The sequence below is a fragment of the Gasterosteus aculeatus genome, chromosome 4, assembly GCF_964276395.1.
Source record: "Gasterosteus aculeatus chromosome 4, fGasAcu3.hap1.1, whole genome shotgun sequence".
In the NCBI taxonomy this organism is placed as follows: Eukaryota; Metazoa; Chordata; class Actinopteri; order Perciformes; family Gasterosteidae; genus Gasterosteus; species Gasterosteus aculeatus.
Genome location: NC_135691.1, coordinates 26,857,673 through 26,877,031, shown reverse-complemented (window position 1 = coordinate 26,877,031; position 19,359 = coordinate 26,857,673).

The window sequence follows — 19,359 nt, the reverse complement described above, 5'->3', positions numbered from 1 at the left end:
AAATGTACAAATTGTCTACTGGTTATAAGCAGAAAAATATACTAACTATTCCTCTGCGGTTTGGAGTTACGCTCCTATTTCCCACTTTAGGGGAATAAAAACATGGAATCAGGTTTTGAAAAGCGGATTTTCTTGAAATTTGAATTTCTCTTAAAACACATAACAGTGTAAAACGTAATGCTAATTCAACAGTTCTGATCCAAAACCCGCTGCGTTCAGGCTGACTTTATAAATTAGTTAAGCACTCATCACCAATTTATCATGAATACTCCGTTAGCCGTTCCAGCACGAGACCATTCGTCCTTAATGTGGTAATTCCGAGCAAAGCCAACACTCAAAAGGAGAGGCCCTTGAAACAGCATTAATACAGCAATTAGCAAAGCTATACACTCAGCTTCTTCTTAATCTTGCAACTCCTAGTAATGGTCTAGAAGCGTTGCTGGGATTTGTGATCTACCGCAGTCCTCTGAGGGTAAGTTTATTCTAATGTGCACCAGGGTACAAGCGTCCTTCTGAGTGAGTTGGTTTTTTACGCTGCCAGTCCATTATTTATGTATTAAAAGATACAGGTTGCCACAATGTATTTTGCAACACTGCCATACCAGAGACCTGTCAGGATCTCAACACGCTGAAGGAGACATGATTACAAACCATAGTATGACACTGTTTTTCTCTCCTGTTTTTCAACTGAAAGACTGTGGGAGGATTCTTTGTAAAACTAAAAAGTTGGATGCATGTTGCCACGTGCAACCAATGATGGCATATGTCATGTTGGAATGAAAGTAACTTCATTTAACCCAAATAGTAGAAATGTTGGTTCATAATACTAGCATTAAAGTGATTAATCAAAAGATAATGAAGACCAAGCAATTACAAACTAATGACGAATTACTTTTGCAATCATTAGGAGACTCTCTTCCGACTCCGGCAATTCATTATTTATGTGTTGCGCTTCATTGGAATCACATGCACATGATAAATCGTGTCCATATTGTATGTCAAAATAAAGCAAAGCTATGAGCGAGTAGAGGCTCTAATAACATAATCAATATACATAGTGCAACATGTCAATTACAAAGAGGGTTAGTCCTTGTAGCAGACAAATAGTCAATAAGGAAGTCCTTCGAATCTGATGAGACATGAATATTTAAATATGTCTCCAGGCCCGGGCAGTAGAACTTGTGGAGCAACATAAACCTTCATCAATACTAGAGTACATACAACCAGCCTTTCCATTTATGCTTTTGTCCCAAAATGCAATTCCTTGAGTTTTCTTACAGGCATTTCTTCTGTTAGGTAGATTTTTTTCTCACTTTTAGTTATAGTTTGCTTTTTGTCCTTATTTGGAAGGTAGGTACCTTTCCAGATATGTACATTTCTACATTGTCTTTGTTCTTCTGGATTTTATGTGCACGCAAATTAAATAAAATGCGCAAAGGAAATCTGAGTGTTGAAACATCCATCTACATGGTTATCCTTAGCTGCTTGTTCCGGAGTCGATCCCAGCTGTCATTAAAAGAAGGTAGCGTACACCCTGGACCGGCATTCAGACTATCGCATGGCTGACACAGAGACAGACAACCATTCATGCTCCCATTCTCACCTACAGGCAAAGAATTCAATTAACCTAAGCTGCACGTGTTTGAACTGCGGCAGGAAGCCAGAGAACCCGGAGGGACACACTGGAGAACTTGCAAAATTCTCCCAGGCTGTTTTTGCTATGGAGGCGATAGTGCCATGACACCACCATGCATCCAAAATGCAATGAGGTATCCGAGCTCAAGGAAACAACTTTATTCTTATGAAATGGATTCTAGATTTATTACACTAACTGTTAAGACTATGATAACTATAATACAGTATCTTCTGTCATGTGTATTCAGTGAGAATTTGGACCGGTTTTAATCAAACTCATACAGAAGAAATATTGTGATCTACAGTTTGTCCCCATTTCAATAACGAATAACGATAACTCAAAACCGGGATGCAAATTAATCAAAAAATTGAATAACTTTAAGGAACAAGGAACACAGCATCCAACTCCAAATCTTCTTTGTGGAGTTGGGTTAGGGACCAAAGTGCCACTGCAGTGTAGCTTAGTCCACATCGGCCCCTTGGTCTCTGCTAGCGGGTTTCTGCAGAGGATTTTGTATAGTGACAAGCCATTACCTCATCTGGCATTTTGATGGCAAACAAGTCCTCCTATTCAAGTGATTAACAAGTAATGAGTAGATCGCTTCATGAACAGAGTCCCTGTATGTGCGCGTGCGCCTCGTTTTATGCATGTCTGCACAAACACATTCAGCGCGCATGCTGGACTACGTTTTGTGCTAAGCACAGATGTTATTGTGTTCCTAATGGTGCTTGAAGTAATTACACCCTGTAATGTTACTCGCCGTCTAGTCTTCTCCGGCAAGCCTCAGCATGGTGGCTCTGAAGTACCATCCACTGACTCCATTCTCCCCCATAAATGACTCCATTAGCCAGAATGCATCCGCAGTCGCTTCGTCTTGCGCGAGAATATGAGGCACGCTTCGCCGACGGCCTAACTGACTGCACACCAGTTGGTCAGTGGGAGCAAACACACAGACAATTTATTAGCAATTAGTGTTGTTAGCTGCCAACGTGTGCGTGAGAGAGACTTTGACAAAAGCTTCACTGAACTGAAGACGTGCATCCGGAATAAAGCGTGGTTGTTGTGAGCATGTCGGGGCAAAGAAACTGAATATGCCCCCCAATGAAAAATACATTTGAAACTTTTACTGAGAGTCCTTTGGTCAGCAAGGAAAAGCCAGTTGCGAGAAAAGTGAAGTAGAGCAGCTAAAAAGGACGTTTCAGAGAAGCATTTGTAGCAGTGATTCAATTTTAGGGTTACAAAAAGAGCACCAAGGACGAAAGGTTTCGGAGATTCAAATACATTTTCTACAGTTATAAACGTGTACTGATGTTAACGTGTGTCTTACATCAGCTTCTCCTTAAGAATGAACAGGGTTGTTGTCGAAGAACTTGCTCTTCTCACTAGATTTGAAACGAGTGAGGCTCAAAAAGGTAATGTCTCTCATTACCCTGCGTCAATAAGAGTTTAGAAAAGTCTCAATTAAGCAATGACTGTTGTGGGACTGTTTGTTAACTGTGCCAACAGAGTCAATCAATCCAATCCAATCTAATCAAACTCCGCCGAAGCAGATTGGCTGTTAAACTCTAAAAACTTGCCATTGACTTCCAACAGAAGACTAAATCAATCCCAGTATCTTCTTTTCATCCACTTCCGTTTGACCTCCAACCTTGCCCTTAAGGTATAACAAGTCCCATGTGGTTCTTGCAGCGCTGGATAGAAATGCTCCTTTTCCTCTGTGTCTTGGTCTCTGTCAAGCTGCAGCACAATCCAATATTAATGCACCTCAGCCAGTGAGACTGAAATGACTACTGCTGCAAGGCAGTTTGCCCTCCGGAAAATTCTAACAGATACCTCCTCTCTCCAGTCTCCAATCACCCTCACGACCCAAGTCTCCAAACCCCCCGAGGGGTATTTTGTTTAAGTCATTTTCCCCCCGCGTCGATGCCTCTCCTGCCTCCTCTCCGCCTCTTCTGCTTCCATTTGATGTTACACACTGTTCTTTTCTTTTATGACTGTGGAAGATTGAGGCACGTTGCTCCAGTGTCAGCCCTGCTCCAGGGGCGAACGCAGCGGGACATGGACAAACAAAAACTCTCTCTCTCTCTCTCCCTCTCTCTCTCTCTCTCTCTCTCGAAGAGAGAAGAGAGGGTCGACTGACATTGGAGGGGGGGGGGGGGGGGTAAAAGTGTCTTTGTGTGTGTGTGTGCAGCCGTCTCCCTGGGGGTAAACATGTCTCAGAGGCGTCAGGAAAGGAACAGGCCAATATGTCGGTGCAAAGATGTGCCGTGGGTGAGAACGGATACGAGACCTTCTGATCTACCCACGGCGACAGGACCATAGGGCGTCCCACTTTAATGTGCAACCAGCCAACGCTGTCCAACTCCGGGAGACGTGCAGAAAGAGGCAAAAGGGAGGGATGGAGGAAGGAAGGAAAGACGAGTTTGACATGTTTATCTGAGGGAAGTGTGTGAAACTTGGCTTTCATAGTTGGACAAATAAAAAAATAAAAATGGGCTTTCATGCCTTTCCAAAAGAAGTGGGCAGGTTGTGTCCGCTAAAAGTTGCATGTATGTATGTCAGCCAGCCAGAGTGGGAAAAACCTCTATAAGACTATAGTTTATGGGTCCTTAACGGTTTTTCATTTCATTTATTTAAAAAATTCGATTCCGCCTAGTGGCCTTTCTGTGTGGAGTCTGCATGTTCTCCCTGTGTCTGCGTGGGTTCTCTCCGGGTTCTCCGGCTTCCTCCCACAGTCCAAAGACATGCTTTGGGGATCAGGTTAATTGGGGACTTTAAATTGCCCGTAGATGTGTGAATGTGAGTGTGAATGGTTGTTTGTCTCTGTGTATCCCTGCGATTGGCTGGCGACCAATCCAGGGTGTACCCTGTCTATCGCCCGAAGTTGGCTGGGATGGACTCCAGCCCCCCCGCGACCCTGTGTGCAGGATAAGCGGTTTGACAATGGATGGATGGATGGAACTTTAACTTTATTCTCTTATTTTATACTAACCCATAGCCTTATTCTACTAACCCATTGCATTAGCATTTTATTTATTTATTTATGACATATTTTGGCAATAAATGTTTCCTGATTGCTGATCACTTCTCAAGCCAATGCGGAGTGTGGGATTTTCCTGTAACACAAAATATGGAGGGGTCAAAGGTCAAAAGATCTGAACCTGATTCAATGAAAAATGTTTGCATACATTTTTTGCAGTGGCGGGTCAGGATCATTTTTATATCTGAAATTCCTCTTTTGAAAGATGACAGCGTGGCACAAAGTTGCATACATTTCTCCCCCCAAAAAAGACTGTTCTGTTCTGTCAATTGAATTTGCTTTTCGCTTTTTGATTGGTAGTTGGATGTTGTCATCCAAGTTGTCTGGAACGCAGCACGACTTGTCAAAGCAGAGACAAATTGTTTGTACTTGGTCAGAATGGCTACCTTCAAAGACGAGGTGAAAACTCTCCCAAAGCTGTCGGAGAGAGGTGCAATGGGGATAATGGGCCGCACTTCTCGACAGTTGCTTCTTCAAATTGTACACACAAAAAGTGCCGTGTGAAGAACGAACAAAGGCAGCTCGAGAGGAAGAGATGTTCAAATCCCGCTTTCTTTTGACGGTTCGACAAGCGCTTTGTTTGAGGCGCACTGACAACTTAAGTCCTCGGTCCCACGGGAGGAATGACAGGGTGATGTGTTCCATGTCTCCAGCTGTGTACCTAGAACTCTGCTTGCAATTTTGCCGAGGCTTCATGCCCCAACGGCAGGATATTGGTTTATAGGGTGACCTGCCAAAACAACGTCCGTCCGTCCGTCAATCTGGCCGAGTCGAGCCGTAGCCAGGAAATGAACGGCGCATGACCCGAGAGCCCTTTTTTTTGCTACAAACTTTCTCCGTCTGGAGTTTTATTATTATCTTGTTTTGTCCCTGACCAAACTCGCTAGCCGCCGCCAATTGAAAGCTTTGGAAATCAGTTCTAATCTAAGAAACAGGCATGAAGGGACGAGTGCCGATCAACGAAACTAGTTTACAGTTATAGTTAGTCTTTCTAAAGTTAAAGACGATGTACCGTTAAACACGTACATGTTGAGTGCCTATAACCCACAAACTGGTAGAATGAGCCAGCATGTCCGGTTTTTGTAGGCAGCTTAGATCAGACAACGTGCGATTCAAGCACTTCCTGTGTCACGTTGCCATGTTGCAAAGGTGCACCTAATTCTTCCCTCAAGGAATGAGAGCAGATTGGATGTTCTTTTAGTGAAAGGGACTCTTTAGAAACTAAAACAGATTACTTCAGACAGAGGATGAATAAAAGGTATATTCAGACAGCGTGAGAAAAGTGTTTTTTGAACGCGTCATAGTCGAAATCCCAAAATACAAGCAACAACATGAAAATAGGCTGATTTGTCCCCTTCAAGATAACACAACAGGTCTGAGATAGGACAGGACAGAGCCATGACTTGAGGAATAGCTTCTGGAAGAGGAAGATAGGACTATCATCCTCTTGCAGAAGCACTTCCTGAAACTTGAGTCAAAATGGGACGAGCAGTCAGGATATTTAGAAGCCTCAAAACATAATCATTCTCGACAGAACCTCTGCTTCTACTCAAGGGAAAAAAAATGCAAATTATGTTTGTGCAATAACTTTGCTACTTGTACCTCTGCACTGCATGCATGTATCTGCCTACATACACACAATGTGGTTGGTAAACATGTCCTTTGCTCATCGTGTTAAGTAGCGTACTGAAACGTGAATGAAAGATCATAGAACAGATCCCACTTGAGGATTCCGTCTCTGATCTGCTAAGCTGCTTCGGGGGTTTTTACTCACATCCGTTTCATACAAGTGGTCATTGCTTCTGACAGCAAAATTGTGCATCTCAAGGGGGCAATCAACAACGAGCATCCGTAGAGCATCTCTGAGCTGTACCCAAGCCCCACAGCCCTCGCACATCGTTCTCCCCGGTAGGTGTTTATGAGGCCGACGCCATCGAGCCGCCGCCACGCCGGATGTGAGGAAGCTAGCAGTAGACTTAATTTGTGGTTTGCATAAAATCACGGATGGATGGATGGATCAGCGTGTTTGGTGGTGCAATGTCCTGTGCTTCCGATAGCTGGTGCTCTAGTAAAATATAGCAGGTCCTACAGTGCCCCCATCAGGATCTTACTTGTACCTCCAGCCCCCCCCTGTTAAGGCACAGCAAACAGTCATACCGGGTTTGCAAACACTGGTGTGCGTAGAGGTGCGGCAGAGCTAACAGACAGGAATCATTACATTGTTCCACTCAGAAAGCTGCTGTTCCACCGGGACCAAGCCTACGCACACAGACACACACACACACACACACACACACACACACACACACGGACGCAGGTGCAATCACACATGGTGCATGAGAGGGACATAAACATGTCAGTGCATCCGTACAGGTACGGGCAGGAAGTGAGTGAGTGTCAAAGACGATTATCACAGCTTTTTCTCGCGCTGCAGAGGAGAGGGAGAGGACAAGCCGCAAGGCACATAAAGCAAAGACCGGTCAGCGGAGAGAAAGGCAGGACAAACCTAAATCTCAACTTGTTATTGCACCTGAGGCCAGAGAGTCGGCTCGCTCCGCAGCCTGGCTAATGGCGCGACATTCGCCAGCATATTTCACCAGGCACATTTACATTTGCAGCCACTGCGACCTAGTCATAGCACATCTCTCCCTCATTTGTCCCCTACGTCTGTGTGTGTGTGTGTGTGTGTGTGTGTGTGAGAGCACGTCTGCAGCAAGGATAATGACTGCATTGATCAGAGACGTCCCCAAAGGGTGGTCTTGTTCCGTCAAGGCTGAGAGAAAACGAGAGAGAGAGAGAGAGAGCGAGCGAGAGAAAGAGAGCAGGGCCAGAACGGGGTGCCCTCTGTTGCTACCCGCCTCGTCGCATTAGCCAATCAAATATCCATCTTTGGCTGTCGCCTTGCCGCTCCATGCAGACCATCAAAATCTAATCTGCTGCCCTGTTTTTATCACCCGTCATGTCTCTGTTCCTCCCTTCCTTCATCATCCCTCGCTCCGGCCCCAGACTGCATCGTCTTTGGCTCACGCGAGTCAGCTCACCGGCTGATTTACAAACGTGGGGTGGTGTGTGTGTGTGTGTGTGTGTGTGTGTGGGAGGGGGGGTACTGCATCCACCTTGTTGGTTATTCAGCTGACTTAGCCAGAGTGAATTGAGCGGGATATTAAGAGCCTGCAGCTCCGGTTTCCATACTGATTTGCAAGATAAAAAAGGAAAAAAAAACTTGAGAATAAAAGAGTGAAGGAATAACAAGTGCATACGTGTCCACAGAGGGCATGAGGGGTCATGGAATGGTTCCCTGAAACTGATCTTAATTTATGAAAAAATAAGGGAAATGTCAGTTATTGTCACAAGGACCATTTCAAATCAATTTGTTCTCGTTTAGAGTTTTAAAGAGTAAAGTTTTAGAATTCTTGGTTCTCAATAAGGCCTCATTCCTTTACGTGCGGTGTTTGATGTGCACCTCCTCACATGCTTGGGGTTTTTTTTTCGACTAGTTTCTGTAGTTTGTTTGATATCGAACGCAACATGAGGCAAGTCGAGGAAATACTCGACAAACATCCACTTTCTATCAAGGCAAATAAACAATGAGAAACCTATGAAAAGCTAAACAGATGCAATGTTATAAAGAAACGTTTATAATAGAGAAGCTTCTGCCGCAGGGGAGCGTTTTACTTCCGGAAACGCACAATGGCACGTTGGTAAAGCTAGAATACGATTGGCTCGGCTTGGTAAGAGAACTACGAGACATTTTCTTTTAGAGGGCATTGGCATGTCATGCAACACACGTGCATTCCTTCTCATAAAAGGCAGAGAATTGAGTTGTATGTGGGGGATTTAAGCGTCTCTCTTATCATTTGGAAGAAAAATAATAAACTAAAAGCGCCACGCTTTGAGGTCTGACAGCCCTGCAGTTCCATTAAGAATTCCTCTAAATTTACAGAGAGAGCAAACCTCCACAGCTTAACGCCCACAGAAACAAGGCAATCACTCACCTCAGCCCCTCGCAGCCAGACAGCATTTACACTCTCACACACTGAGATTCTAAGACAAATGTTCGCACGCACATGCAGGAGCATTCAACAGTACACACACACACACACACACACACACACACAGAGTGCAGATGATGGTACTGATGATTTCTTGTTGCCGACAGTTTGCTTCTCCCCTAAGTCCTGTGTGTGTGTGCGCGCATATGCGTGGGTGGATAAGGATCCGTCATGGAAAAGGTTACGGCTGAGTGCAAACAAGAGGCGCAGGATCCGGCCACAAACCACCAGCCAATCTAGAAAACTTCTCACCCTTGAGAATTACACACATTAAGGAAAAAATACACACATTCGGCTTGTCGTACGCACACACACACACAATGGGCCGACTGATTAATCCAAACGCAGAGGAGCACACGCGAACAGAGGGATGGAATTCCGTCCCCCCCCCAGCACACACATTCAGTCCCATCATGCATGCGCGGCAGCATGAGCTCGGGTTGACACACATTCCTTTTGGGACGCTTAAAGGACTTTGCTAGTTAGTGCTGATGACATTCAGAAATATTAGACGTCCTTGGGTTTTCCAATCTCTTCCTCCGAAACTCCCAAAAGGAGCGGGGCGGGTCATTAAAATGTCAGGGCTCGTGTGCACAACGCTTGCAGGAGACGTGGAAGGACCAAGTCTCGGCATCAGCGGTGCATTTTTGTATTCCGCGGCTCCCGGAAATGGGATTGTGATTGTGAAACCGGCAATTGCGGCGTGGCGCTGTATTAAAATCCCCAAAGATGAGTGCAAACAGAGAAAGCCAATGAGAAAGCGGGATACTTGAGACGTGGAAGACAGACCCAGATAGACACAAACCAGAGATGCACACGCAGCCAATAGATCTCCGGATGTCTCTGGAGAGTTTGGCTAATGTCTCCCTGGCACGCATGAATATAAAATGGCCTGTTGTGACTCAAATAGTGGCGTGTTAGTGGCTGGGAACAGAATTAGATGGGTCTGGGAAGATAATAAATTGACTATTTTCACAGTCGATATGCCAAAAAGCTTCCACCAACGTGAAGAGATACGAGGAAAGTACTACAAGGGGAAAAGTGTTGGAGAGGCCTAATGGCTTCGATTTTTCTCCTTTCTACCTCCCTCCTGCCCACATCTCACTCTTTCCAACACAACACATACACATTACCTCAGTAAACATTGTAAATATGAATGTTTTGTCTCAATTGCTGGTTTCAATACAGCAAAATATGGTCCGTTTAGAATTGAAATAGACATTATGAGCGTGATTACCTTGTGATTGTACGATCGCTACCACAACGTTTTAAGTGTTTCCGGCTAATGAAATAGTTCTTGGAACATTTTTGTTACATCAAAATAAAGTGTTTGATGCTCCACCCTCTTGTGTCACTGATGGTTGTCAAAAAAACAAGATGGCGACAACCCCCCCCCAAAAGAAATGAGCTTGGCGCCTGAAAACAGACCACTGGCTGACATAGTGGTCACAGTCTATAGTGGCTACACGCCGGCCAGGATGTCCTTGAGTGGACATTAATTTCCGTGCGTCTGTGTGTCAATGCTTTGACATTCAGTGCAGAGAGGCAGCAACACCACAGACAGGAGAGGAAAAGATGGACATATGGCTCTTTGTGTGATTTGCTATGATTGTGTGCTTCACTTACCTTCCCTCAGATGCCGTCTTGGGTTGTAATGCAACTCGAGAGACAGAGGGGAGAGCAACAGACGCGAGGGGAGGGCGAGAGGGAGGTGATGCAGGTGAGAGAGAAAATCAACCACCTCTCACAGAGAGACAATCAATAAGCTCTCTTCTCAGTCTATTTCCTATGGGCTGGCCTGGATAATAGCATTGTGCCAGAGCCGCCAGCGTGTAGCCTGCGAATAGGCTCGGGGGTGACGGGATAGTAAAGTATGAAGCCAGCGCTGCTGTGGGACTTACACTAATTGTTACTTTTGTCATAAAGAGGGCAGAGGGGGGGGGGGGGGGGGTAACACTGAGAGGTGTTGCGGATTCACAGGTACAATGTCAAGGGAGTTTGGGCACAGGCAGATGAGGAAAGAAAAGGTGCTATTATTCACAGTGTGATTTTTCCGTTCAAACCGCAGTAAACCCAAAATGTTTCAGATGCGAGGACGTGAAGTGGAGGAGGTTTATCCAGTGACGGATACAAACAATTACTTGTTAATACGGGAAGTATAAAAACCTGAACTCATTTGTAGTTAGTTCGTTAAATTTAAGCAGCACGTCGCAATATTTTTATTTATTGCATAGGTCAAAATGAAGTGCTTGTTCCAAGGACAGAGAGTAGCCAAAGCTCTAACAAGCTCACAAGCATCCAGCTTCTCCAGTGGAAAGTGTGACCACTGCACAGAACCAAGTCAGCGGCTAACTAGCTGACAGCTAACAGCTAACATGGAGCCGAAAAGCAGAGAGAACGTTTTACTTTTATTCATCGGAGGGATAGACACATGACTCCAAATGAATGTTAATATTGTGCGTCGCGACTCGCACTATGAAACCCAGGTATGAGGTAACATTTTTGAACTTCCAATTCCCTTCGTCTCTAAATCAAAGGATATTTTTGAAGGATTTCTAGTCCTGCGACAGCGGCCTAGCTTTCAACTTTGAAAATCAAAAAATGGGTTTGCACAGAGCACATGTCCTTCAGTAATCAAAAAAACAAAACGGCCCATCGGCTTTGTTGACGAGGAGAGGCCAACCTCCCGGTTGTTAATCCATTTGTGCCCGATGTGTAAAGGTGCAAAGCAAGTATGCTAAATCAACTTTTTAATGTTGCCCTGTGTGGCCACATTTTTTGGGGGGGAATAATTAAATATGCTTTAAGATGTCGCTCAACTGTATGCTGTGCAGTTTTTTGCAGTGAGGGTTGATTTTCCACCCCCCCCAAGAGCGACAGAAGTTAAATGTCACCAGCTTTACGGTCTGCAGCCAGTCGAAATTGGCTGGGGTGGATAGATATAAGGGAACAGATGTTTTGATGGCGTACAAGAGAATCCTGTCGAAAGGGAGTCAAATAGACGGTATAACTGCTTTTTATGGATGATAAACTAAAAGGAACCAGTTACATTTCTTCAGAAACATGGAAAAATGAATCCTCATTAAATTAGATGAGCTAATGCAGTAGCTAGCAAGGTAAAGGTGCTGTGACTATATGCAAACTCCTTCAGGATATATGACGTTCTTCCAAAAACAAGTTTTAAACTTTGTTAATGCAACAACCCCTTTTCAGCAAGGGAATGATTCAAATCTCATCCCATCTTATACGTTCCATGCATCATGCGCCTTCCTGTCCCTCTGAATCTCCACCAGGAGCTCAAAATAAAACCCAGTGTGACACATGGGGGATGACGAAGGTGGAATTTCCACTTCGGTGCAGGTGAACCCAGTGATTCATTAAAAAGAACGAGCAAGTCAGCAGGAGTGCTGTGGCGAGGAGGGATACTTGGGTAGGTAGACGGAGGTAGCAGGGGAGGGAAGGAAGGGTGTGGGTGAGGGGGTGAGCGGGAGGGCAGAGACTGTAGCTCCCATCCATATGGTCGGCCAGTTGGTATGCGGGCCAGGAGTCAGGTCTCAGTGATCATGAGCTTCACTACGCATGATTGCATGATCATCACACAAACACACACACACATGCAAATGCTTCAGTGTGTGTACGAGTGTGTGCGGTGTTGGACAGGTGCACCAGATGTCCACTTTCCACTCCTGTGGTCATTGTTACTAACATACTCGGGATCAGGTGGTCGAACAGCAGAACCAGAAAACTGCCTCCGGGTCCAGCAGTGAATACAGAAAGGAGGCCGTCCGCATCTGCCTGGGGAGTGATAAAGCCCTCACATTGAGGCAAACTGGGAATATTTCATAATATTTGAAAAAAGCCAACCGGGAGTCCAACTCAATTGCTTCTTAATGTCAAGGACGTTATGTAGCGATGATCCGATTAGCTGTCAGAATCACACTTATCGGACAATGCAGTGCCAGTACCAAGCGTATACCGAGAACATCCACCACCATTGTCATTTAGCTCAGTTTATTTAAGTTAAGTTGTTTTATGTATCTGGTGGTGAGATCACTCTATAAGCTTCAGCTCAATATTCATTAAACAGAACAACAACTCCAGACATTAAAATGGCTTCTGGGTCATTAGAATTTTGGAAAATGTGTCTAACAAAAGGCCCAAGACTTCTCATCGTTACGGAGCCAAACATAATAACAGTAAAACAAAAGAAAAGAGCGTTATTCTCTGCCATGAAATGCACATGTTCTCGCTTCCTTGATTGTGACTTATGGTATTTGGACAGAGCACCCGGCTGGTGTTCAGGCAGTATGGGGCAGCACATCTGCTATGCCTCTCAACTTCAGCCTGACCTCTCCGAGGGGAGCAGACACACAAACACACTCACTCACACACACACACACACGCACACAAACACTCCTCGCAGGGGTCCGGCGTCCCACGCAGGGCGGCTGAGTGAACGAGCTAACCGTCTGTGACCGCGCTGTAATTAGGAGCCTCTGCTTTCATTTTCAACCTCTTTGGTGGTTTCTGCATCGACCACAGGAACTTTTATTTTACTTTGACTGCCCCCCAGGACCGATGATGAAAACCATGATGAAGGAGAATGAACGAAGCACGTGTGTGTGTGTGTGTGTGTGTGTAAATGAACCCAATGAAAAGTTAAGAAAGAAAAGAGTAGTGAAGACAGAGAGAAACAGCCGTTCCTCTGCTACAGTCTTCTCAGCAACGTTTTCCGTGGAGAAAAGTGCCAGCAGGCTGCCTGTAAAACAGGACCATTACACCGTTAACACCCAATCCATCTTCATCCGACCACGCCCTAATAAACTATACCAGTAAAGAAGCCATGGAGCTTCTCGAAGCGGACTGTGGAAATGGGGTGGAGCGAGGGCTAGGACCACTAAACGCCCCCCCAAACCCCAGAGCCAGAGCCTGGGCAGGCCCATCAGTGAAGGCTGCCTCTCCCTCTCTCTCCCCTCCTCTGTGGATCTGCGGTTGGGCGCAGCAATGAGAGGTGACTTGTGGCCGATTGTGATTTATGTGGCGCCGGGTTCGGGTGTGCGGGATGTGGCCCGGTGGAGGGGAGAAGATGGATCCCAGGCGTGACCGGAGGAGACAATCTGATTATAGCCTTCTACCTCCTTTCATCTTCATCTTCAACACTTGCCGGTTCACTCGCTCCTTCGCCTACGTCATGTCGCTATGGTAACCCGAATGCCGGTGATAAGCCGGGCGCCTGGAATGGCGACGTGATGGTCAAGGCAGAGGAGGGTGCTTATGATGATGTATCTTTGTAGAATCCTGACCTCAGAAGGAAACCCCCACTTGGAGGGTGAAAAGGAAGCCCCATGGAGGATATAGAGAGTGGAAAGCTGTCATTGCCGTTCGTCTAGAGACTGTGTATCTGGTTTAAATGATAGCAAAATTAGCTCAATTGTGAGCAGGTTTACAGATAATAAATAGCCTGCACAGTTTGGTCATAGGTCGGCTGTAATCTGCCAATAAACACAGAAAATGAAACAAAGGAGAAGAAGAAATATGTGACCCAGAAACACAACAAGTTGCCTGAGCTGATCTTCTTGAGGTCATGTGTGAGGGGTCTTTCGGGAATCCGTTTCAATTGGGTCACGCTTTCCACAAATGTAATGGCGATCACCCCACATGATTATTACATACTTGGATTAGCCCACACAAAAACAAACACACAGCTTTCACACAGGAGGGAGTGGTTTGTGTGAAACAGAAAGACATGTGTGGCATATTTTGGTTCGTCGGTCATGACACCCGATCATTAGTCTCGAGACCAACGTGACTCACGTGATTCATCAGTCAAGTTAATGTCCACCATGGCCCTCTCCTAACCCGGACCCTGGGAGGTGTTGTTGCCTAAAGCAAAATTATTTTGAATACTGAAGGATAATCACAATGTTTCACGTTGTCCAGAGACAAAGATGAGCTTTCACAGCTTTTTATTCTAGACGCCCGCGGCAGAAACAACTGATCAGTCGTACAAGTTTAATGTTTGCTTTGTCAGAATTCGATTGACAATGGCGTTTCCATAACCCAATTAAAACATCAACACTTTTTGGCAATGGCAAAAACTACTGATCTTGAGAGATTCCTCGAAGGAGCTAACTAGGAGCTAATTGGGAGCTGCAGCATGCCCAAATTTGCTTATATGCTCACTGAACAGCCCGAAATTGCATATTTATCCCAATTCTCTTTCAGATAATTATAGAAATCCATGAGCCCCTAGATCACTGTCAATTGCAGGGATTAGGCACGCAAACATGAATCCATGCAGGTTTGTACTCCCATGGAGGGCTTATACTCAACAAGCCATGCTGTGTTCTAAGACTGCCACCAAGAGGTGGAACGAGGTAATGGAAATCTTACTTACGCTGATTTTTGAATTTCAGAAGGACTATATTGATTGACAATAATTAAAATTATACTGAAATTAAAGTTGTTGGCGCATTTGACTGTCCTCCCTTAACTCTGCACAATCGTCTGAGGGTTTTGTGATACGAGGAGGAGGAGGGATGAAGGGAAGATGAGGACGGATTTTGCTGGAGAAAGAAGCAAAAAGGCAAGCAGACGCTAGCTAGCAGTGGCCTAATACACATATTTGCATTGGTGCAGACAAATGCTGACTACTAAACACAACCATAATAATAATAACGGAAAGCAGCTCTCGGCTCTCCACTAAATCATGATACAGACATAAATATGATGAGTTGATCATCTCATCTGCAGCCCGAGGGTCGAGAGGGGAAATGTTAGTCTTCTCTGGATTAGATCATTTATCACCGTCATCAGCATAACGTGTACTACAGGGATGCAGAGATGAAAGAAAAAAAATAGCTGACCACAGTGTGCAATCTACCCTGACTAAGGCTTTGTAGGAGACACAAAAGATCAAAACCCCTGATTAAAAGGTGCGGAGTATAGGAGTTTTTATGTCAATAAATCATTATCACAGTTATTTCAGACATAAGAGGCACTTTTAAAATGAGCATTTCAAAGTGCTTCACAATGAATGGTCAAACACTGTAGGCAAATTTTGCGATTGAAACAGAAGAAATCAGACCCAATGAGCAAATGATGAAAAAAGCACAGGGGGAAAAATAGAAATTAAAATAGCTGCGCTGTGTGAAGTTTAAAATAAATTCAGGGGCGAAGCAGATAGAGTGCGTGTAACTTATTGTACCAAAAAGGTAGAGAAAGCCTTGAGAAGTTGCTGGAACATAAGCGATAATCCGACTGATGTCGTGTCGGTCGGTCAAAAGTCAAAAGTCGGTCAAAAGTCCAACAAGCAAAGTTGTTTATGATGCTGATGTTAATTAAGGCTTGTGTCCAAAATGACTTGTTCGTCATTGGAGGCAGGGTGAACTGCCCGAGAAGACACTCAGCACTGTTCATTAGCACATCGCCTGCACAGGAGAGCACATCCAGATGACGTGGCCTGTGTGTAATTATGCGACCCGGATGAAGCGTGGAAGCTCAGCTTGGCCTTCGCGTAACATTTTGGCTTCAGAGCCAAACCGACGCAAACTCTGAGACAGCTGAAGAGAAAACATGGCGCAGTCTTCTTCCAGAGTAAGACGCTAAATACTGCACTTCTCTTTTGTTGAAAGGCGTCAACACAGGTGGCACGTGAGCAGTATGAACTGCAGCAGATAAAAGTATACTTCAGAAAGTAGAGCAGAAACAGCTGAAAGAGAATAATTCACACTTGACTGCAGAGACACCACAGGAAGCAAGGTTCAAGTTCGTTAGTGGTTCTAAATGGTTACAGTTATTATATAATATTATCCAGTATTCATTGAGCCAGTTGACAAGAAAAACGTTTGGTTTTTCTCAGCATCGTTCCTTTCTGCAAACCTCGGAGACGACGAATGTGGACGTATTTGCACTTGTTCACAGCAACCGTTGTATTGGAGCAAATAGTTGAACATTGAACTGGTATTTTTAACGCATGTAACTGTCACTTCATTTTGTAGTTTTCTGCTTCTTGTCTCCCTGGGTAACTTCACTTCCTGCCTTGGCCTGTCATCCCTTGTGATTGTCTGATTGTTTCTACCTTTGTCCAGTCACCTGCACCTACCTAGTGTATTTAAACCACATGTGTCTCTTGTCACTTGTTGCGTCATTGTTGACTGTAAAGCTGCAAAACCCGATGAAGTCTGCAAAGGGCAGTAGTTGTTTATTTACTGTAGTTTCCTTGCCCTCGTTAATATTATGCTACTTTTATAATGTTAGTATATGGACACAAACCTGGATTTTCTAGCCTACAATTCACAGCACTTCTTTTTGGTTCAGACATGTTGACATTCACTTATGTGCAGTTTGAGGATTCATGAGAGATTTCAACTGGTCTCCAATATGCAATTTACAAAATAAGTGCTGAGCAAAAACTAAGTCTGCAGCAAAACAAACAACAATATTTAAGTGTAATTGAGTCTTAAAAGATTTTTAACTTAATTTAGACTCTCCATATTTCAGAATTCATTCATCAACATTTCCAAAACGGACCGCACTAATTTATCAAATTTGAGCTTCAGATTTAATAAATACTCTCCAACTTTTAGTCAGAATGTCTGATGTTAGCAGCTCTGGCCGCTTTCAGAAGTATAGCACTGCTAAAGATAGCTAGTGTGTATGATCCAGTAAAGCATCCATACATCTACTTTATGTAGAAGAAAACAAATCATTTGCCTTATTTGACTTACTGTGCATTGATGTGAAGGCCGAGGATCAGGACAGCCAAAGGCCAGCGGACGGGGTTCTTATTGATGTTGAGGAATTATCAGCTAGGCCTGTTAATAGTATCGGATTTAATTAGCGAATGACTGCGAAGACCAATTATGTATTCTACAGCTCAGAACGCGTTTTAAACTACCGAACATGTTCTGTTGAATCGGGTCTCATCCAAGCTATCAACAAATATTTACAGAGCTTGAAAGACACGCGGCACACAAACACAAACCCGCACAAACACACCGCAACCCTCCTCATTACCCTCTAGCCTCGACAAAGGAGCCACGGATCAGCCGTGGACTCAATTACTTCAACCTCCCTTCCCTTCTCCTTCCGGATGTGACATGAATGAATAACCACATTATGATTACCAGCAGCTCCGTGGCGCATCACAACCCGCCAACTCAAAAAAGGACTCTGTGTAATTAAAACGGAGATAGCGAAAAGCCTGCGAAGTAACTCGTGAGTGTCAGGACGGAAGAGGGAAAATGAGAGAGAAGGGAGAGAATGGGAGGGGGGGTGAGGACTGGGAGAGGAGAAAGACAAAACTCAAGACAGACACGCAAAGATGGAGGCCAAAAGATGGGAGCGGGGACAACAGCTTTAATTTGGCTCTGGAACATCATGCTCATCGTCTTTCATGAAGACCGCTTAGATCCGCCATCTCAAGACGGCTTAGCGAGAGCACTGCGTGTTTCTGTTAAAGCTCGACACATTTCCATTGAAACGCTGATCATCGGATCATACTTCTTGCCGTTTGTTAGTTAGTTTGATGAATAAAAGTCCCCCTTTTCAATTCAAAATATGTATTCATTGACACTTTGCCACAGGTTGCCGTTTTGGTCATTATCGCCTGATTGAAAGAGAAGTATTGCGCGTCAAGATTTGAGTGATCTGCGGTAATCTGTTTTCTCACCTTCTGTGCACAGTGGTTTTCCTGCCTGTGGCCAAAACCAATATTTGAAGTGAATTAAAGGAAACAGTCAAAGGACTCAATTAGTGGGTGTGTGAGATTTGCCTCTTTGTTGCGGCTGTGTGATATGGGAGGTGCAAACCACTGCAATTTAACAAAGAAATGTCTGATGTGAATGTGACACTTATTTAAAAAAAAAATGTCAGTCATCTTTTAATAAAAGACAAATCTAAACAATAAATTGATAAGAATATTTAAACACTTCACTTTATAAAAGCAAATGGCAGTTTCACAAAGATTAGCAGCACAATTCCCATGTGTTGTATGTGAGCCAACAAAGAGCCAGAGCTTCTCACACAGGTGTTATTTTATAATTATCATGTGGCTTCGGCCAATAGCAACAAAGATGCTGAATTAGCTTTTGAAAGGAAACTGGTTTCTTCCCAGAAAAAAAGATTTATTGTGGTTTATTCTCCCTGAGAGACATTTAGAAATGAAAAGTGGGATTGTCGTGATAAAAAAAAAGTTCATCCTACAGCTTCATTTGGGTAATAGAATGACTGATTGTCTGTGTTTTGAAGACGTAATCAAAGACCCACAGTGAGTCTGAGACCGAGCTGTTAACTAATGAGCAATCCGCAACAAAAGGGATTCACCTGTGAGACGAGGCAATGTGATGCCACAACGGAAAAAAGACTCTTCTTAACGAAACCCATTGAAAAGGAAGAAATTAAACATTAAATAGTATGAAACATAATACAAACAAAATATCATTTGTTTCACTACAAAACCAAAAAAACCATTGTATTGATACATTTGTGTAAGTTGCTTAGTTTTGCCAATATTTGCCATACCGGCCGGGTGTCGGACTTCTTTCCAAAATAACAGGAATCCATGGCATGGGTAGGGGGGCCCAAAGCAATTTAAAAATGCATTTGAAAACCAAATCTCTGCTGAAATC